Raw genomic sequence first — 20,318 nt, forward strand, 5'->3', positions numbered from 1 at the left:
AATCGGAAATAGCGTAAATTACTACTTCCGGTCAACGAATATTACTTAAAATTTTACAGAAGAAAGAGAATTAGATTTTTTTTACTTGCATGTGAAATTTCATTTATCGGTCTGAAAGAGTACTCAAGTTATAGGCTTTTGAAAAATTGAAAGTAGAATAAGTTCCACTTCCGGTTGTCGGAAATCGCTGAAAAGTTGATACTTAACTACACATTTGATACAATACTTGATTATGAAATGTCATCAACCTAGGTGTAACGGTACTCAAGTTATCGTGTTCACAGACACACATACTCACACACATACACACATATACACACACAGACATACGGACAAGATTAAAAAAAATTTCCTACTCAGGGAGTTGTAAAACGTCGAGATTTGCAAAAATCTCGATTTTTTAAATGCACCATTGCAATACTTTCTCTATACTCTGTATACGAGAAAGTAAAAGGTGGATGAGCTTATTACATAGTAGAGAAAAGTGGAGTTAAGAAGAATAAATGGACGTATTTGTATAAGAAAACGGTTTTTTATTTCATCTTACCCCGATACCTCAAGTCTTGTCTAGAAAGTACAACTTAGCAAAAAGTGAAATTCGTCTATGACCATAGAGTATAGAGACCATTTATGGAAAACTTTATAGTCACACAGTAGGAAGAATAGGGTCTTATTTTCGAACTTTCTGTAAGTTTATCATTAAAATTTCCAACCAGTTCAAAGATTCAACTGAGTATAAAATGGACTGCTCACTTCTGCTTGTATCTCATAGATTTCACAAGCAAGAGGTGTCATTCTGTGGGGTGGGACCCATCGTTTTCTGCACCCCCCCCCCTTTACACCACGCAACCGGTTAAAACAGTGTGAGAATTACTGACGACCCTATTTAAGTTTGTGTCGTCTGGTCGTTTGAGAACCCGCGACAACCATACAGAAGACCCAATAGCAGGATCCAGCAGAGGAAATCAGATAAACCATAGAGAGGAGAAGTTTTGTTTCAAGCCAAGTTGGTTGTTGCTTGTTTCATGAGAGTAAAGTGTTGCTAATGATGTGTTCGCTTATCTAACTTTTAGTTGATATCTCAGGATCTAGGGCCTAGGCTTTTTATTGCTTAACACACAACACAAAAATGCACAATGGTTGCGTACGTCACCAAGTCGAACTGACACTGGGTAAATGATCACAATCATAACAAGTGACTCAATGATCACAACGTTACAACTGGCAAAATGATCACAATCATAACAAGTGACTCAATGATCACAACGTTACAACTGGCTAAATGATCACAATCATAACAAGTGACTCAATGATCACAATGCTACAACTGGCTAAATGATCACAATCATAACAAGTGACTCAATGATCACAATGCTACAACTGGCTACACCATGAACACAATCACAACAACGTTTACTATGAAGTCAATACACCAACATATGATAACAAAACGAACGTAAAAACAAAGTAAACAAAAACAACACCTACCGCCCCCCCCCCCAGGACCCGCCCCCACCCACACAACGAAAGTTGAAGACCTTACCTGCAGCCTCCCCTCTGCCCTCAGATATCCATCATGTCTACCACTTGTATTGTGTATGAGATCAGTGCTGGCGGATTCATGCAGGTAAGTGCAATCATCGCGCTTACCTGCATCAAGTGCACAGGTAGACGGGACGGTGACACCAAGCGTAGCGCCGGCCCTGCCAAGGTAACGTACTGGCCTACCTGGCCGACAAGATAGCGGACAGGTAGATATCCACCTACAAGTTCTGGGAAAGTCTGGCACGACGTTGGATTAACAAACACGGTGGCACTAAACTATTACGTCTTTAATAGGTGATTAACATGTTGATTAAGACGATCAAGGTATTGATTGTTTCTAAAGACCGATTTGATGAAAACAAAAAAAAAAGTTATTTGGTAGGTACCAGACTTAGTGTAGGATTTTTTCACATCATTGATTTAGAAATAAAAACGATGAAAGGGGGGAGAGGCTGAGGTTGGGGGGGGGTAGGTATTCTGCCCCCTATTGACTCAGTACTCACGCTGCACTGAAAGCCATACATGTTGGGGCGCCAGTTACACTAACAGCCATACATGTAGGGGCGCCAGCTACACTGACAGCCATACATGTAGGGGCGCCAGCTACACTGACAGCCATACAGGTAGGGGCGCCAGTTACACTAACAGCCATACATGTAGGGGCGCCAGCTACACTGACAGTCATACAGGTAGGGGCGCCAGTTACACCGACGGTGCTATCAACGATTGGTACGGAGATGTATTAGATAATAGCAGTCTATACACTGGAGTGGACACTGTCTAGTATGTTTCAACTGTCCTGTGTCTTGTGTGTCTCAAGTATTCAGTGCTTTACATGAGAGAATCAGACGAAACTACAAACACAACTATTGTTTGGTGAAGTCCGTAAACCGACATTTAAAACGAGATCCTTAAAGTAGATTTAAATTTTGACATTTTAATTTTAACGAAACATTGAAGTTAAAAAAATACAAAACTATATATATATATATACATATATACATATATATATATATATATATATATATATATATATATATATATATATATATACATATATATATATATATGTATATATATATATATATACATACATATATATATATATATATATATATATATATATATATATATATATATATATATATATATATATATATATATATATATATATATATATATATATATATATATGAGAAAATATTTTATCAAAAAATCTACATGACAAAACTTGCTGAAAATGGATAGATAAGTGGTGTGGGGGTGTGGGGGTGATGTGAGGTGGGATGGGGGGAGGAGGTTGCATAAAAAAAGCCGTCAAAACGGCTGTGACATATGTATTTTAACGGCCTCTTGAGAAATTTATTTGAACAGCAAGGTCAGGTTTTGGTTCAGTTTTTTTTTTACCTATCTCAAATTAAGTGGAGGTGTTTGAGTTTTATTGGGAGAGGGGGGGGGGAATGGGGGACTGTGGTGGGGAGGTGGAATGTATATGGTAGATATTTTAGAAGTATAGATAAATAAAAAAAAATTCCAGTTGAAAAGACAAGCAAAGAATAGACCTGGCTTCAATATCATATCAGCGGTGCAAAGACTACCACGAATTGCCTCCCATGTTTGACCTCATAATGTCAAACTTCGCGGATATCTTATGTTTTTTTTTTTTTTTTTTTTTTTTTTTTTTTTTGAAGTGACACATTTTTAGAATGAAAAATGTGAGTCTCTCCCTGTATCAATCAACCTCTGTCCCACTGATGCTATATAACAAAAGTACAGCTAAAAACTAAAACCTAAATCATATTTCCGAAACAATTTGAGATATTTTTATGAGCCTATATACAAGACGTTTGCGCAACAACCCTCCCCCTTCACCCCTTCCCCTGGTGGTTCACCCACAAACCGCCGACCTAGAGGTATCACCCAACAGTTCTCTCCCCTTATCACGACGATTGCTCAGGTACCCGGAAGTACCTTGACCCTGCGCCGCCATGCTTGTCCCAGTTCGCGGTGCTAACGGCGCAGTTCTAGGGCTAGGGACGGGGAGAGGGAGGTACCGTGGCGCAGTTCCAGGCGGGTGGGGGAGGGGGGTGAAGCCAGTGTGGCGAAGCACGGGGGCAGGTATGTGGAGCGTGTCCTCTCCCAGGTGACATAATACTCTAGGTCACAGAGGTCCTGCATTCTGGTCCTATAGCCTGTCACATAGTCCCAGAGGACAGGTCCTGCAGCCTGCGATACCTCGGTCCTAGAGGACAGGTCCTACAGTTTCTGCAGGTCCTATAGGTGCTAGGACCTGCCACATCTAGGTACACGGTGACATGTCCTAAAGGCCATTTAAGCAGTAACAGTTAATTTAAGTGCTCACTCTAGTTGAAACTACGTTCTATGCGTGTGTTGTAATGTCCTGTGTTCGAATCCCGCTGAAGTAATCACATTTTTTGACAATCGCTGGCTGATTTAGTCAACATCCAAAGTAATTAGGAGTTAAAATATAATTACTCCAGAATCAAAACATCCCGGCACCCTTGGAGGTGTGAGTGGCCGATATGTGCGTCTTGATATGTCCACCCCTCATATACGATTTAATTGTACAAAATGGCCTACCAACCGATGCCTCCACCTTCATACTCATCGAATTCGACACTTACTTTTCATCTTCTCTATATATGTAACAAACACAAAGGTTATTTAAGTGAGTCAGTCTGCTTACATTTTAAAGTTGTCATTAAGTTGTTTCAAATGTTTGACACACTTCAAACTCAACTAATTGCCATATTTTAATGGGGGAAAAAATGCTATTTTTTTAGTCGCTGTTTATGGGAAAAAGTTGCTCTTCAAAGCTGTTGACTCGACTGTTTGTGATACACAGCTGTTAGTACAGGGGTTAGGGTCTGTGGGGGGGGGGGGGGGGGGGGGGAATGCGTGTTAGTTGGTAATCTACTCATGAACTGATTAAGTCAAGTATTATATCTGATTCAGTCAAGTAATCGATCCTCAATCTGATTCAGTCAAGTAATCGATCCTCAGTCTGATTCAGTCAAGAATTGTATGTTCGAACTGATTCAGTTAAGTAATCAATCCTCAATCTGATTCCGTCAAGTAATCGATGTTCAACAAAATGTTGTGTCTGTCTAAATACTCTATGACAATCAATAAACTCTTTGTAAAAAAATTTCATCGCAAAATGCTTCAAATTAAGTGCTAAATTATTTTTTTGTTGCACATGATTTTCATCCAATCAGATTTCTGCTCTTAGTCGGACACGCGGGTTTAAAAATAAACCAGTGTTTGAAACACAACGGTCGTACAATTGGCACGGACAGCCATACATATATATATATATATATATATATATATATATATATATATATATATATATATATATATATATAATCTGTTTATGTAAGTATAGCTAGAACTTGGCAGGAGATCCCGGAAGATCACAAGGTCAAGCTATGCTTGGTTGAGTGCCACCAACACCACCACCACCACCACCCCTCTCCCCTCCTTCCCCTAACCTCCGGCCTCTTTAAACTCGCTAGCCTAACTAATACACTCAATTAATAACGACTGTAATTAAATCTGCCATTCACGTATGCCATCTATCTAGGCACGAATGTCCAAACGCGAATTCACTTCAATGTGCGTTTGGCTCTGTTGTGCTTGAGAAAGTATTGAAGATCCAAAAATAGAGCGAACAAAATCTGTGCGCTGGTTTGATCGTAAATTGGTGCCCCTGCCTAGCGGTAGGCTAGCAGACGTGAAGCAGGGTGAGATAACCGGTGAGATAAGCCCGGGCACCCTGGGAGGTATCATCACCCTGTACTTAGTGTGTCCTTGTGTCGCTTAAGTGTGTCGTCCCGCACTCGGATGTTGTTGTATCATCGTTGGCCTCAAGTTTGGGAAACTCCTCTCTGTTCTACACTCGCGGTGTCCCCGTTTGTCCCTGGGGTAGGGTACACGTTGGTCCCCGTCTTGTCCCTGGGGTAGGGTACACGTTGGTCCCCGTCTTGTCCCTGGGGTAGGGTACACGTTGGTCCACGTCTTGTCCCTGGGGTAGGGTACACGTTGGTCCACGTCTTGTCCCTGGGGTAGGGTACACGTTGGTCCCCGTCTTGTCCCTGGGGTAGGGTACACGTTGGTCCCCGTCTTGTCCCTGGGGTAGGGTACACGTTGGTCCACGTCTTGTCCCTGGGGTAGGGTACACGTTGGTCCCCGTCTTGTCCCTGGGGTAGGGTACATTGTGATGTGAGCCTTTGGTCTACACTCCCTGGGGTAGGGCACACTGTGATGTAAGCCTTGTTGTGGTCTACACTGTTATGTAGTCACCAATGTAGTAACTGTTGGTTCTAAGATTTGATGTCGTTGATGACTGCAGTGAGAGGTTAAAGAAGACACCGACACAATTTCAACGCGGCAACTTTAATTTGATCAGGTTGGGGACGGGAGGGGGGGGGGGGATAACCCACTAGCATCAACTATGGACTCAGTTATAACATACACGATGGTCCCCCTGGGCTAGTGTACACGATGGTCCCCGCCATCATCCCCCTGGGTTAGACATACACCTTCCATCGACAGCTTCACACGGCAAGCACCACAGCGTTGCTGTACCGAATGTCTGAGACAAGTTGGCGTTGGAAACATGGAGTTGACCTGGAGAGTTCAAGTAATGCCAACAAGACAGAAAGTTTCCACTAATGTGGTAGCCTGCCCATGTGTTGAACCACCACCATCCTAGCACTGATGTGGTAGCCTGCCCACATGTTGAACCACCACCATCCTAGCACTGATGTGGTAGCCTGCTCATATGTTGAACCACCACCATCCTACCACTAATGTGGTATCCTGTCCATATGTTGAACCACCACCATCCTAGCACTAATGTGGTATCCTGTCCATATGTTGAACCACCACCATCCTAGCACTGATGTGGTAGCCTGCCCATGTGTTGAACCACCACCATCCTAGCACTGATGTGGTAGCCTGCCCATATGTTGAACCACCACCATCCTAACACTGATGTGGTAACCTCCTCAACACGTTGAACCTCCTACACCATCGTAGGTTTGAACATGCTAATGTAAACATCATGCAATGCACACTTCCGTCTTACGCAATAATTTCCAATGTTTGACCCTGCCAGTTTAAACAACCTATTTAGCTTTATAAGTAGGATGGGGTGAACGTTTGAAGGCTGGAGTAACTCTACAAGTAATGTATTCGTGTGCTACACTTAGTCCAGCAAATTTAAACTTCCTGTGTCTGACGTCACGTGGCCAAGCGTGTGTCCAACACCAGGTGACCTTCAGAGGTTATGACCCCAGCACCAAACGGACTGGCGAATCAAAGAATTTCAAATTGCCATTTGATATTGAAACGGGTTTTTCGGTAACTCCACCGTACCAGTGGGAAAACTAAGGTTAGAACTCTACAGCTATTGACGAGCATTTCAATGTAAACAACACAGTTCAAAAAGGAATAGACGTCAGGTATTCACTAATGTAGTGACAGTATTTTAAAATTGATTAAAATAATCGATCATCGTAACCAGGAAGTATGGTATCAATGAGACAATATCTACACATCAGGTGTATATAGATACGGCCACATTTGATTAGGATATTATCACGTACACGATAACTTCTATCCAACAGCTATTGGGGCCTAACTATGTACGTATGCATGCACGGATGGATGGCTAAGACAGACAGTACTTGACCCACAAAACTAGCCCAATGCGGAAGTTGGATGTCCCGAGTTAAATGGCCGGATATTTTAATGAGATGTTCCCTGAGATTTGTTGGTGGTACCGTCATAACGAGGAACAGATGGGACGCTGAATTGTGAAGTTTGAAGATGGTACCGTCATACCATTGGAACAGATGGGACGCTGAATTGTGAAGTTTGAAGATGGTACCGTCATACCATTGGAACAGATGGGACGCTGAATTGTGAAGTTTGAAGATGGTACCGTCATACCATTGGAACAGATGGGACGCTGAATTGTGAAGTTTGAAGATGGTACCGTCATACCATTGGAACCGATGGGACGCTGAATTATGAAGTTTGAAGATGGTACCGTCATACCATTGGAACCGATGGGACGCTGAATTATGAAGTTTGGAGATGGTACCGTTATAACAACTATGGGATGTTGAACTCTGAACCTTGTCTTCGACACGAGACTTCACAAACCCATGAAAACCACCTGATCAAAGAACTACTTGTGGCTACTATTACACAAGTGGTAAGATTTGTACGACCCACATCCGGCTAGTTAATTCTGGATAAAACCAGATACAGTAGAGTGCACGAGTAATCGGGTTACTTAACACATCGTAAATCGTGCTCGGTGACTAGTAGACCTTCAGGGAAGAAAAAACCAGAATGACTAGTTACAAGAGTTACTAATTACAAGAGTCACTAGTTACAAAAAGTTGATCACTGAATAGGCAGGTAGGCCTATTTACATTTTAAAATATTGATTTTATTGTTGCTGATCTATAGATATATTGCTATGATCAAAGACAGACATGGGACTTAGTAATCCGATGTTTGCGCATATTTCTGTAGATTTCATTCAAGGGTCATTTAAGGAATGTGAAGGTTGGCAAAATTATCTCGATGTGATTGGTCCATTTGAGAACTTGCTAAGCATAATCACAACCAAATGTTCAGATGGTATGGGCATATGAGACGGTTCAATTCTTTTTCAACCTCTGTACACGGTGATACAGGGTTAGGTGCCAGGGGAACGAGGACACGAGAGGCCAAGGTGTAGATATTAGGAGGACAACTAATTGTAGTGTGTAATCGCGAATTGAAACTTTATGTCGTCAGATTTCAAACCAAGATGTCGGAATTTGTTTCCGCTGTAAACAGAAACATCCCTCGGCAACCGGAAGTGAGATAACATCTCGTGGAAACAGTTTTGAGAGATTTGACGAGAGTTGTAGGGATGATTAGGCTGACTTGCTGGAGCAGAGACAGACAGGTGGGTAGTGAGCTGACAGCATCAACACGAAAACACTAGGGGGTGGGGCTGGGGGTGGGGGTAGGGGGGGTGGGGACAGGTGGTGGGGTGTAGACTAGATCTACAAGTAACTAGGACACTGAAAGGTGGAGGGGGGTGGTCAGAATGACAGTTTGGGGGGGGGGGTGGCTATATTAGATGACACCAAAAACTCGGGGGGTCGGAAGGAAAGATGTGGGGTGGGTAGTTTAGACATACAGCCTAACGACAACGATGACACCCACGCTGAGGGGGGGAGGGAGGACAGGTGCTAGGGGTGTGGTGTGTAGACTAGATGACACCCTAAGACACGTTGGAACAAAAAGATCGTATCTGCGATATCTCCGCAGATAACACTCTAATGGCGAGGGTAATTTCATTGGTAAATATTTCAATCACATAGAAAAGCAAATAAAGCTAAGAGATTTGTGTAAGACAGAATTAAGCTTGACTGACAAGCTAGTGACGCTCTTGTATAACAGAGGTATGCTTCCATAACAAAGCATACGTCATGCTTGCTTAAGAAACATTAATAAAGCATAGTCATTTCAAATAGTGCTTTACTTAAATGAGAGAGTTATTTTAATGCAATATTTCAAATAAATAAATGTCTATGCTTTTATAAAAATATAACGCTGTTTTTACAACGAAAATTGCATTCTGCTTGTATGAATATGAGAGGTCCGCTTTTAAAGCACACATATATGTGTGCTTGCATAGATAAAATACAGCTGAGACTATATAATGAAAATACAGCAATCCTTGTACAACGAAAATACATATATGTGTGTATCAAATTAAAAAAAAAATTGCTTGTGTAGTAAAAATACAAATGTGCTTGTCGTGATTTAAAAATTTGGAGATTATGTAACACTACATATATGAATGGTTTCGGATTACGTTTCATTCACTTGAGTTCCGTGTGTTATTCGTGTCGTTGATTTTGATTCGGCTTTTGATTGTCCTTTAACCGATCTTTGATCGATATTTTATTCTTTGGCTACTTGGATCCAAGAGGGTGTTCTAAAGGGTAGTCAATGGCCTCAAACAGTCATTTACGTACAGCGGTCTGGTGATTGTAGGGATAAACAGTCAATTAAGTTCTAGAACATTGGCTAAACAGTGCAATAAGTTCTAGAATATTATCGAATGGCATGAGATGCACGGGCTAAGCAGTGCAATAAGTTCTAGAACTTTACCAAATGACATGAGATGCTCATTAGTTTCAACGTTAGCGTAAGCTGACTGGGATAAAAACAAATCACTGTAAGTTTAGTTTGGGATATGTTAGTGTAGGGTCATGGATATGTTAGTGTAGGGTCATGGATATGTTAGTGTAGGGTCAGGGATATGTTAGTGTAGGGTCATGGATATGTTAGTGTAGGGTCATGGATATGTTAGTGTAGGGTCATGGATATGTTAGTGTAGGGTCATGGATATGTTAGTGTAGGGTCATGGATATGTTAGTGTAGGGTCATGGATATGTTAGTGTAGGGTCATGGATATGTTAGTGTAGGGTCATGGATATGTTAGTGTAGGGTCAGGGATATGTTAGTGTAGGGTCAGGGATATGTTAGTGTAGGGTCAGGGATATGTTAGTGTAGGGTCAGGGATATGTTAGTGTAGGGTCAGGGATATGTTAGTGTAGGGTCATGGATATGTTAGTGTAGGGTCAGGGATATGTTAGTGTAGGGTCAGGGATATGTTAGTGTAGGGTCAGGGATATGTTAGTGTAGGGTCATGGATATGTTAGTGTAGGGTCATGGATATGTTAGTGTAGGGTCATGGATATGTTAGTGTAGGGTCATGGATATGTTAGTGTAGGGTCATGGATATGTTAGTGTAGGGTCATGGATATGTTAGTGTAGGGTCAGGGATATGTTAGTGTAGGGTCAGGGATATGTTAGTGTAGGGTCATGGATATGTTAGTGTAGGGTCAGGGATATGTTAGTGTAGGGTCAGGGATATGTTAGTGTAGGGTCATGGATATGTTAGTGTAGGGTCATGGATATGTTAGTGTAGGGTCATGGATATGTTAGTGTAGGGTCATGGATATGTTAGTGTAGGGTCATGGATATGTTAGTGTAGGGTCATGGATATGTTAGTGTAGGGTCAGGGATATGTTAGTGTAGGGTCAGGGATATGTTAGTGTAAGGTCAGGGATATGTTAGTGTAGGGTCAGGGATATTTAAGTGTAGGGTTAGTAATATGTTAATGTAGGGTTAGTGATATGTTAGTGTGGGGTTAGGGATATACTAGTGTGACGTCACACCGATTAGAATCATTAAAAACGTTCCCGTGATAATTGAGTCTTTGAATACACGCATTTTAATTTTAGTTCTAGAAATAGGATCCTAAAGTTTCACTAGAAACATTGGTATTGAAAAACAGTTACAGGTCTTTGCTCCAAGCTTCAAAACTGATCGTATGCTTCACGCATGCAGTCTTTGATCACAGCATCAAAACTGATCGTATAGATCGCATCTGCTTCTGATAGCTTTGGAGTTGTTTCCGGGTGGATGGAACTTTTGTCTTCTATGGAGAGAGGCGATGGGGCAGATGGAGATGGAACTATTGAAGCCTCGCTGATATACCTTCATCCAGAACATGGATCGGCCTCAAAGAATTTCAGCTTTCAGAAAACAAAAATAAAAACCACAGGTGTACCTAAAGGTGGTGCGTGATGAAAGGGTAGGGAGAGAGGGGGGGGGGGGGGGAGGGTTCGACATTTTTGTTACAAATTTTGTAGAAATATTTAACAAAAATGATTTATTTATTTTAATCAGCAAGTTTATTGAGGTAAAAAAAAGGAAACGGTTACAATTTAGTTGCATCGTGCAAATCCTGAGTTAGACCAATAGACATCAGACACAAGGTACACTTAGAGTACTTTTTCCACTGAGCTCTTCGTATATATATATATATATATATATAAATTATATATATATATATATATATATATATATATATATATATATATATATATATATATATATATATATATATATATATATATATATATATATATATATATATATATATATATATATATATATATATATATATATATATATATATATATATATATATATATATATATATATATATATATATATATATATATATATATATATATATATATACATATATATATATATATACATATATATATATATACATATATATATATATATATATATATATATATACATATATATATATATATATATATATATATATATATATATATATATATATATATATATATAGATAGATAGATAGATAGATAGATAGATAGATAGATAGATATAGATATACGAGAACAAGATATGTGCATACGTTGTTCAGCAGAAAATAGCCTAACACAGCCTTAACAAATCTATGTTACCCCACATCACAAATAACACCCACCCCCACCCACCCCCACCAATTGCTTAATTTTCGAAAACAAGCCGTCAATCACAAAGCTCATAATTTTATTGGCTTTAACTTTGAAATTTTAGAATTTTTTTTTCTCCTTGAGAAATACCCAGACATTCCAACCGAGAGAATGCATGGCTGAGAGAATAACGAGCGATCTAACAACACCTGTTCGATGTGGGGTTTCCCCGTTTTATTGAAAGGCTGTCGGTTCTAGAAGATCCTGCAAGTAACGGTATCCTGGGTCGCTGACAAAGAACTGCTCAACATTTTCCCACGGCATGTCAAGGTCGGGCGCACGCACCTGCTAACGGTGCTGCTTGTAGTTGCAGCCATTTAACAAATGCACCTGTCTGTGCACCCCCACCGCCACCCACACCCGGGCATGCGGCCGATTAGCTTGAGCAACAAGGTGAGCGGAACCACGCGACACGACAATGCGGCCATCACGTGACTGCCGTTGTGCGCCATTGAAGCGACCTGCGCACAGACAGGAGGCCACGGGACTCAGAATGTAACGGTTCGTGGGGTTTTTTTTTTTTTTTTTTGTGTTCCAGGAATAATAAGGGAGGGGAGCGATTTTAATTTTTCAGACGCCGAAATAAAAATTCGAACAACAAACAGCGAGGAGATTTGACTAAACACCTTCCTGCTCCAGCTAATGTGGCACGTGCACTCAGATGTCAACCGTTATTCAACCTTTATGACCCCCCCTCTCCGTAAAGTGTTAACCGTTATTCAACCTTTATGACCCCCCTTCGTAAAGTGTTAACCGTTATTTAAAATTTATGCCCCCCCCCCTCTACATGAAGTGATTTTTTTTTCAAAACATTTTATCGACGATCTAAAACTATTGTCAAACTGTTGCTACCCCCACCCCCATGCACCCACCACTTGTGGCTGTTTGAATTGATTGGCGAGAAGCGACAACTCTGCGAGCCAAGGTCAACCCAAGGTCAACCCATGCACCAGTTCTATATGAGTTCCTGGTCAAGAAAAGCAACGTTTCGACCCACGGGACGAACTATGACCCAGAGTGCGAACAATGAAAATGTAACTCCCCACCCCGGGAGAAACAACATAAAGAACACCTCAATAAATTTGACCCTTCATTATCAAACAGTTGCCGCGGCTCGGCGAGTCATTTGAACAGATTGGAAATTGATATGTCCGCGCGGTAATCTATCAAGTTGTCAAAAGTGGGGCTCAGTGGCTCTCGTTTGTTTGCTAGTCGAATAAAGACACTCGTTTTAATTTGGGCTGAAATTAGGCGCAGATAAAGCCAGATAATTCAATGTTTATTAGGGATGTTTAATTCCAACTTGGGGAAATTTGTAGAAAATTGTTCGTTAATTTAAGAAAAACACCTGTGTGACAAAGAAAAAAGGTGAAAAAGCTGATTTTTTTTCCAGGAAAATGAGGGTTAATAAATTTGACAGTAGTCTGGAGTTAATTTTCAGCATGCCACAAAAATTGTAGTTTAGCTTAGTATAGTTTGACATTATATTTTGCGAATTTGGTGAAAATTTGGCCTCTAAAGTACACCGCAACAACTAACGCCAGCTTGACCATGTGATAGATGAAACTTTGTTCAAATCTAGATCTTACGCATACTTGAAGAGTTGTGAGAATTCTAGCGAAAGCTACAGTTTAGTCTTATATTAAACACATCACATTTACTAAACAGCAAGGATATACAGCATCCGCTTCTCACGTGTAATATTTATCACATACATGACATAAACATCTTGGAGTCACGTTGTTTTGAGTCACGCTAAATCTCGTGACGCGTCATAGACTGAGTCAGCCACTGAGCCTCGGTGCCGGGGGTCCTGCTGATTCAGTGAACACACCTGGACTGACCTCTGTCAGGTGTTAATTGCTTGTCAACAAATGACGCAGTGCACGCACACACACTTTGTTACATAGACACATACACTGTCCACACACACACACACACACACACACACACTTCCTTACATAGACACGTACACTGTCACACACACACGCACACACATTCCTTACATACACACATACTGTCACACAGACACACATAGAGAAGTCTGCATCTTCAGACCAATTGTTTTAACTTCACACATGTTCTTGTGAAATAAATCTGGACACTGCTCCAAGTATCGACTATAAGAGGTGGCTATGTCGTTTTTACATATCTGACATCATATTTTATGCCGTGAAAACTTTCGTGGCATAATTTCCAGGATTTCTAAAATATGTAGGGTATACTTTTCTGGCTCCTAACAGCATATCTGGGATAACTGTCCGGCTCCTAACAGCATATCTGGGATAACTGTCCGGCTCATGAAATGATGCCTACTATCAAGAGACCACCATTACGCACCATCTAAAGCACACTATTCCGCAACATCTAGTGCCCATTATTCCGCACCATCTACATCTTATGTGCTTATGATTTTCAAAATCGGTGTGAGTAATTATCATGTCACCTGAGCGCGTTATGAAGCTCTCACAAAACTTCAGCGAAATTTGAAATAAATCTTCCACCATTAGAGTTTACAACTAACGATCTAACGTTAAACCACAAATCAAATGTTGAAACCTGTTCTCGTCTTTAACCAAATGTAGTTGACCACTCTAGTTTAGCCACCAGGCTATTCATCATGAGGTCTTCATAATTATGAGAGGTCTTTAGCACTGAGTGTCCGGCATTCTGTACGGTGCTCTCCTCTCTAGGTCAAGGTTAGCTCCCAGCATTACGGCCTCTTGAGGGGTTGGGTGAGTCCCGGGGCAAGGACTAAAGCTTGAATTAACTATAAAAAAAATTCCTGACCTTGCCGATAACTAACGTTGTTGGCAGTTGTTGCGCACCATGAACGTGACCAACTAAAAGCTACTAAACAACCAACAATTGGTACCTCGGCCTTGAGTTCTGTCTTTGTTCTGTTGAAAGGCTAACGGTTGTAGGGTAATGTTGACTGTCGACTGTAAAACTAGCGAGATGGGGGGTAACATGGGGCGGGTAAATTAGGTAACCTACATCGGCCTGCTGCTCCCAGAATTCCGCGCCCACCACATCGAGGCTCACTTTTTGGGCAGGTGGCGCAATACAAATAAATTAGGTTAACACTTAAATGAACATTAGCTACTGTTTCATGTGCCCTTTTAACCTCTTCAGCCAAATCTACCGATTTAAAATTTTTATGTTTCTAAGGTTATACACGATTTCTTTTTTAATTGCTCAAATTTCGATTCAAAACAAACTATTTCAGGAGTTATTTATTTACAAGGAATCGTTTTAATTTATGTTGAGATTCGATACCTGTCTCAACAACAGGAAATGGCATCGATATTTTATCTATACCTAAATGACAATATTTTGTTAGAGAGAAGTCAAGTTCAGTGTCTGGAATTTATGTCTAAAATTGTTGGGAAAACAAAAATAAAAATTGTCGTTTCCTGTCTCGTGTTTACGAAAGAATGATTTAATTTCTCAATACATTAGGGTGATTACAAAATCAAAAGAACGGAAATACATTTTTTTTTCTCTTTGTCGCAAAATTAGTAACAAATCTGAATTGAATTTCTCATTGGTGGAGGCAACACTTGACGTAATGAGATTATGGTAATTAAATTTTCTGAGAAAAGATTGGTTCTGGAAATATCTTGGGGGTGGCGAAACAAAAAAAGCCCGAAGACGCGTGGGGTGGGGGCAGACCCTGGGCCTTAGACGAGGAAGAGAATCAAACCGGACCATGTTTTCCAACCACCGGCTCGCCCACCCGACTGACCCAAGCGCTCCCCGGCACAATGGCTATATGCCTTCCTGGATGGGAACCTGGGGGGGGGAGGGGTGGGGGAAGGGAAGGGTGGTTATCTGTTTTTGACCAAATTAAAATTCAAGTCGATTTAATAATAACAGTAATTTGACAGCTCCCAAAAATAGAACAAAGAGAGGGCATTTAACCCACCCGTTTCACGAGGCCGACACGTGGCCACCTAAATGGACCAATCAAATCAACAGTTGAGCAGAAGCAACATGTTAGCCCCCCTCACCCCCTCCACACACACACACACACACACAATTTTTAAGTTAGACAACCCAGATCCTGTATGGCAAATAAAGACATTTAAAAAAAATTAAAATGTCAAAAAAGATTTAAAAAGATTATTTCAACGGTCAAGGTCGTTTGGATTTAAAGACTGAGTAGTCTCGTGTCTGGAACAGCTCGGCTCACGTCTGCTGATCTAGGTGAGCTCGGCTAACGTCTGCTGATCTAGGTGAGCTTAGTTCACGTCTGCTGATCTAGGTGAGCTTAGTTCACGTCTGCTGATCTAGGTGAGCTTAGTTCACGTCTGCTGATCTAGGTGAGCTTAGTTCACGTCTGCTGATCTAGGTGAGCTTAGTTCACGTCTGCTGATCTAGGTGAGCTTAGTTCACGTCTGCTGATCTAGGTGAGCCACATCACGTCTGCTGATCTAGGTGAGCCACATCACGTCTGCTGATCTAGGTGAGCCAAAGTTTGATGACCTAAGATGTGTAGCGTGCCGTCGATAGATGTATACCTTTCGGTCGTTAGATAGATTGTACCGTGCCGTCGTTAGATGTGTACCGTGCCGTCGTTAGATAGATGTGTACCGTGCCGTCGTTAGATGTGTACCGTGCCGTCATCTGATAGTATTGTGTCGACTTAAGGAAGATGACCACAGTGTTGTATCCCTAGTGCAATAATAATTTAAGTAATTAACCTTATGCGACCAAAATAAATTAAGTCATAAAGTTCTTTTCCTCCTCTATAACCATGTTATGGTACTGAAACTCATCAAATGATTCAGAAAATTACGCACTTATTGTAGATACTCAATATTATAGACCCTCGGAACTAGGCTTCATAGGTAAGTATTTGTGTAGGAAAATTTATTTTTAGAGAAATTGTAGGTTTCTTTAAAATTGTCAATGCTAATTTAAATAAACCGAGAGTGATCTCCCCTAAAACTTTCTTGGATATTCTTACATAACATTACGGGGGATGGCAACTCGTCATATAGACAATATTTTTAATCCATTTTTATTTACTTAAACTTTTTAAAATAGAATAAAATCTCGTAGAAAAAAGAATTGCGCACCAAGTCAACGCCAAACAATATGTGTATAATAGTGTGGAATATTATTAGTAATTTATAAATTCACATGCGTTTTTTGAGAAATCGGAAATATCGTAAATTACTACTTTCGTTCAATGGAAATTACTCAAAATTTGACAGAAGTCAGAAAAGTAGATTTTTGACTTGTATATGAAATTTGTTCATCCATCTGAAACAGTACTTAAGTTAAAGGCTTTTGAATATTTGAAAGTAGAATAAGTTCCGGTTACCGGAAATCGCTGAAATACGCACATACTCATATACACACACAGTCATACAGACAAAATTCCAAAACTATGTTTTTCCGACTTAGGGAGGTGTAAAACGTCGAGATTTGAAAAAATCTCGATTTTTTTTTCACGATTACAATACTTTCAATATACTTTGTATACGAGAAAGTATAAAAGGACGCTTTTAAAACTATTACTTTCTCGTATACAGAGTATAGAGAAAGTATTGTAATCGTGCACAAAAATCCCATGAAATTTTGACAGTTTTCACTGTTTTACACCTCAGTCCTTCATCACATACGGAGTATAGAGGACTTATTTTAATCGGGCAAAAATTATATATGGAGATTTATCTAAATTTTGGCGTTTTATGCGTAATCGAGTCTGAAAAACTGGGCTTTGCAATTCTGTCCTTATGTCTGTGTGTGTGTGTGTGTCTGTAAACACGACAACTTAAGTACCGTTATAGCTAGGTTGATGAAATTTGATATTTTAGTATTACATGAAAGTTGTAGATCGGTTTCAACTTTTCAGCGATTTCCGATAACCGTAAATGGGATTTATCCTACTTTCAATTTTTCAAAAGCTTTTAACATGAATACTATTTCAGATAGATGAATGAAATTTCACATGTAAGTAAATGATCTAATTATCTGCATTCTGTCAAATTTTGAGTAATTTCAGTTGACCGGAAAAATTATTTTAAGCTATTTCCGATTTCTCAAAATACGCATATGAATTTATATAGTATTAATAATATTCGGCACTATTATACACATTTTATTTGGCGTCTACTTGGCGTGCAATTTTTTTCCTTAGAGATTCTATTCTATTTTAAAAGTTTAAGTAGTTAAAAATAGATTAGAAATCATGTCTATATCGTGATGTGCCATCTACCGTAGTGTTATATGAGAATATTCGAGAAAGTTTAGGGGAGATCACTCCCGGTTTATTTAATACTTCTAGCACCTCTTACCCCACCAAGAAATTAAAAAATAAATTGGGGTTAAGGGTATGGGTGAGGGCTAAAAGTTTCGGGGGTAGGGGTGAGCGGAAGTTGGGATCAGGGGGTGGGGGCGAGGTTGAGGTGAGGGGTAAACGTATTGTGGGTAGGGGTGAGCGGAAGTTGGGATCAGGGGGTGGGGGCGAGGTTGAGGTGAGGGGTAAACGTATTGTGGGTAGGGGTGAGCGGAAGTTGGGATCAGGGGGTGGGGGCGAGGTTGGGGTGAGGGGTAAACGTATTGTGGGTAGGGGTGAGCGGAAGTTGGGATCAGGGGGTGGGGGCGAGGTTGAGGTGAGGGGTAAACGTATTGTGGGTAGGGGTGAGCGGAAGTTGGGATCAGGGGGTGGGGCGAGGTTGGGGTGAGGGGTAAAAGTTTCGGGGGTAGGGGTGAGCGGAAGTTGGAATCGTGGGGAGGGGGGTTAAGGTTGGGTGGTTAGGGTGAAGGGTATATATTTTGGGGGTAGGGATGAGTGGAGGTTTAGGAGTAGGGGTGAGGGGGTAGATGTTGAGGGGTAGGGGTCCAGAAATTTCTAACAAACTTTTAAAATAAGAGAATTAGCCAATCAAAGACCGACTGATCATGCAATAATCACGTGGCTGTAGAGTTACCACGTGACGCTAGCCAGGTTTTTAAATCGACATTTTGAAACAGCGGAAAAAACTGCAACAACCGAAACTTGGAATTTTACCGGAAGCGAAATATCAGATTGACCGCCGGAAGCGAAATGTCTGGTTGACCGCCGGAAGCGAAAGTCTGGCTGACCTCCATGAATGGCCCGAGAGCATGGTCGCTATGTCTCACACTGTCTCTCAAATGTGTGCAAGTCGTAGATGTATTCAAACGTTAGCCTCGAGTTTGTCTGATCAAACTGATGAGTTGAGGAACATGTCAACTGACTTGGCATTTTGTGGAAGGAAATTTTGTGGCAAGTTATGGTTTTTTGGATAAGATTATTTGGTTGCGAACATTTATGATAATATTATTCTCTAGCAAACATTTTGATAGATTATTTTGTTGCAAAAATTTACCTTTTTGCCAAGATTATTTTGTGTCCAAAACTTTGCCTATTGACTACGGTAATCTTCAAGCAAAACGTCCCATATTGATGAAGAGTATTTTGTATTAAATGGATGACCGGAGCAAAGTAGCGTGTATGTCAATGTTTTAATTGAATACATTTTGGTAAAAGGATTTTCTAGAACTTAAATACAACTAACACGCTAATTTAAGTCTAGCACAAAAATATTGTCTGTAATTTTAAAAATATGATTCAGCATTTAGATGTACTTTTTAAAGGTGCCAACAATTTTAACATAGTTTTCCAAATGGACATCAATAGAACTGTTATAAAATCCGAACGAAAGTCGTAGCTCAGTAGTATCTCTGTAGATTACAAGAAAAAAATACTGTGTTGGTCTTTCAACCGGACTGATCTAGGAACAAGATAGTTGAGTTGTATTTCATGCCCAGAAAAACATTTCTCCAGGAATTTTTTTTTTCGACTTCACGAAAATGAAACAAACCTACATCGTAACATGTAAAAGCTAAACTTTAAAAAAAACCTAAAGTACTTATAAACTGCTAGTCAGGTTTGGGTTTGACTGAATTTATGTTGTTAGATGTTTCTAGCTGGTTTTGTTTCGCCACACAAACGTACGTTTTCACACCGTTCTGCTTTTTACTTGACACATTTACCCGACATTTTATTCACGTAATCAAAACGTGTTCTTTCATTTATTGAATGTGTATGATATGGCAAAGTTTGCTTTTCGTAATTTAAAAAAAATATGTTTTTGAAAACTTTGATTGTCTATTCTATAATTATCTATTGCAATGTAAAAATTGCAACATTTCAATACATAGCTGGCGACATTAGATATCTGTCAAGTTGTCTAAAACTGTCAAGTTTCGACACTTCTTACATTATGAGTGTGCTTGTGTGTGTGTGTGTATGTGTGTCTGTGTGTGTGTCTTTGTGTGTGTGTC

This window comes from Physella acuta, unplaced genomic scaffold (genome assembly GCF_028476545.2).
Source record: "Physella acuta isolate Inbredline_101_S28 unplaced genomic scaffold, ASM2847654v3 ptg000876l, whole genome shotgun sequence".
NCBI classification, from domain to species: domain Eukaryota; kingdom Metazoa; phylum Mollusca; class Gastropoda; family Physidae; genus Physella; species Physella acuta.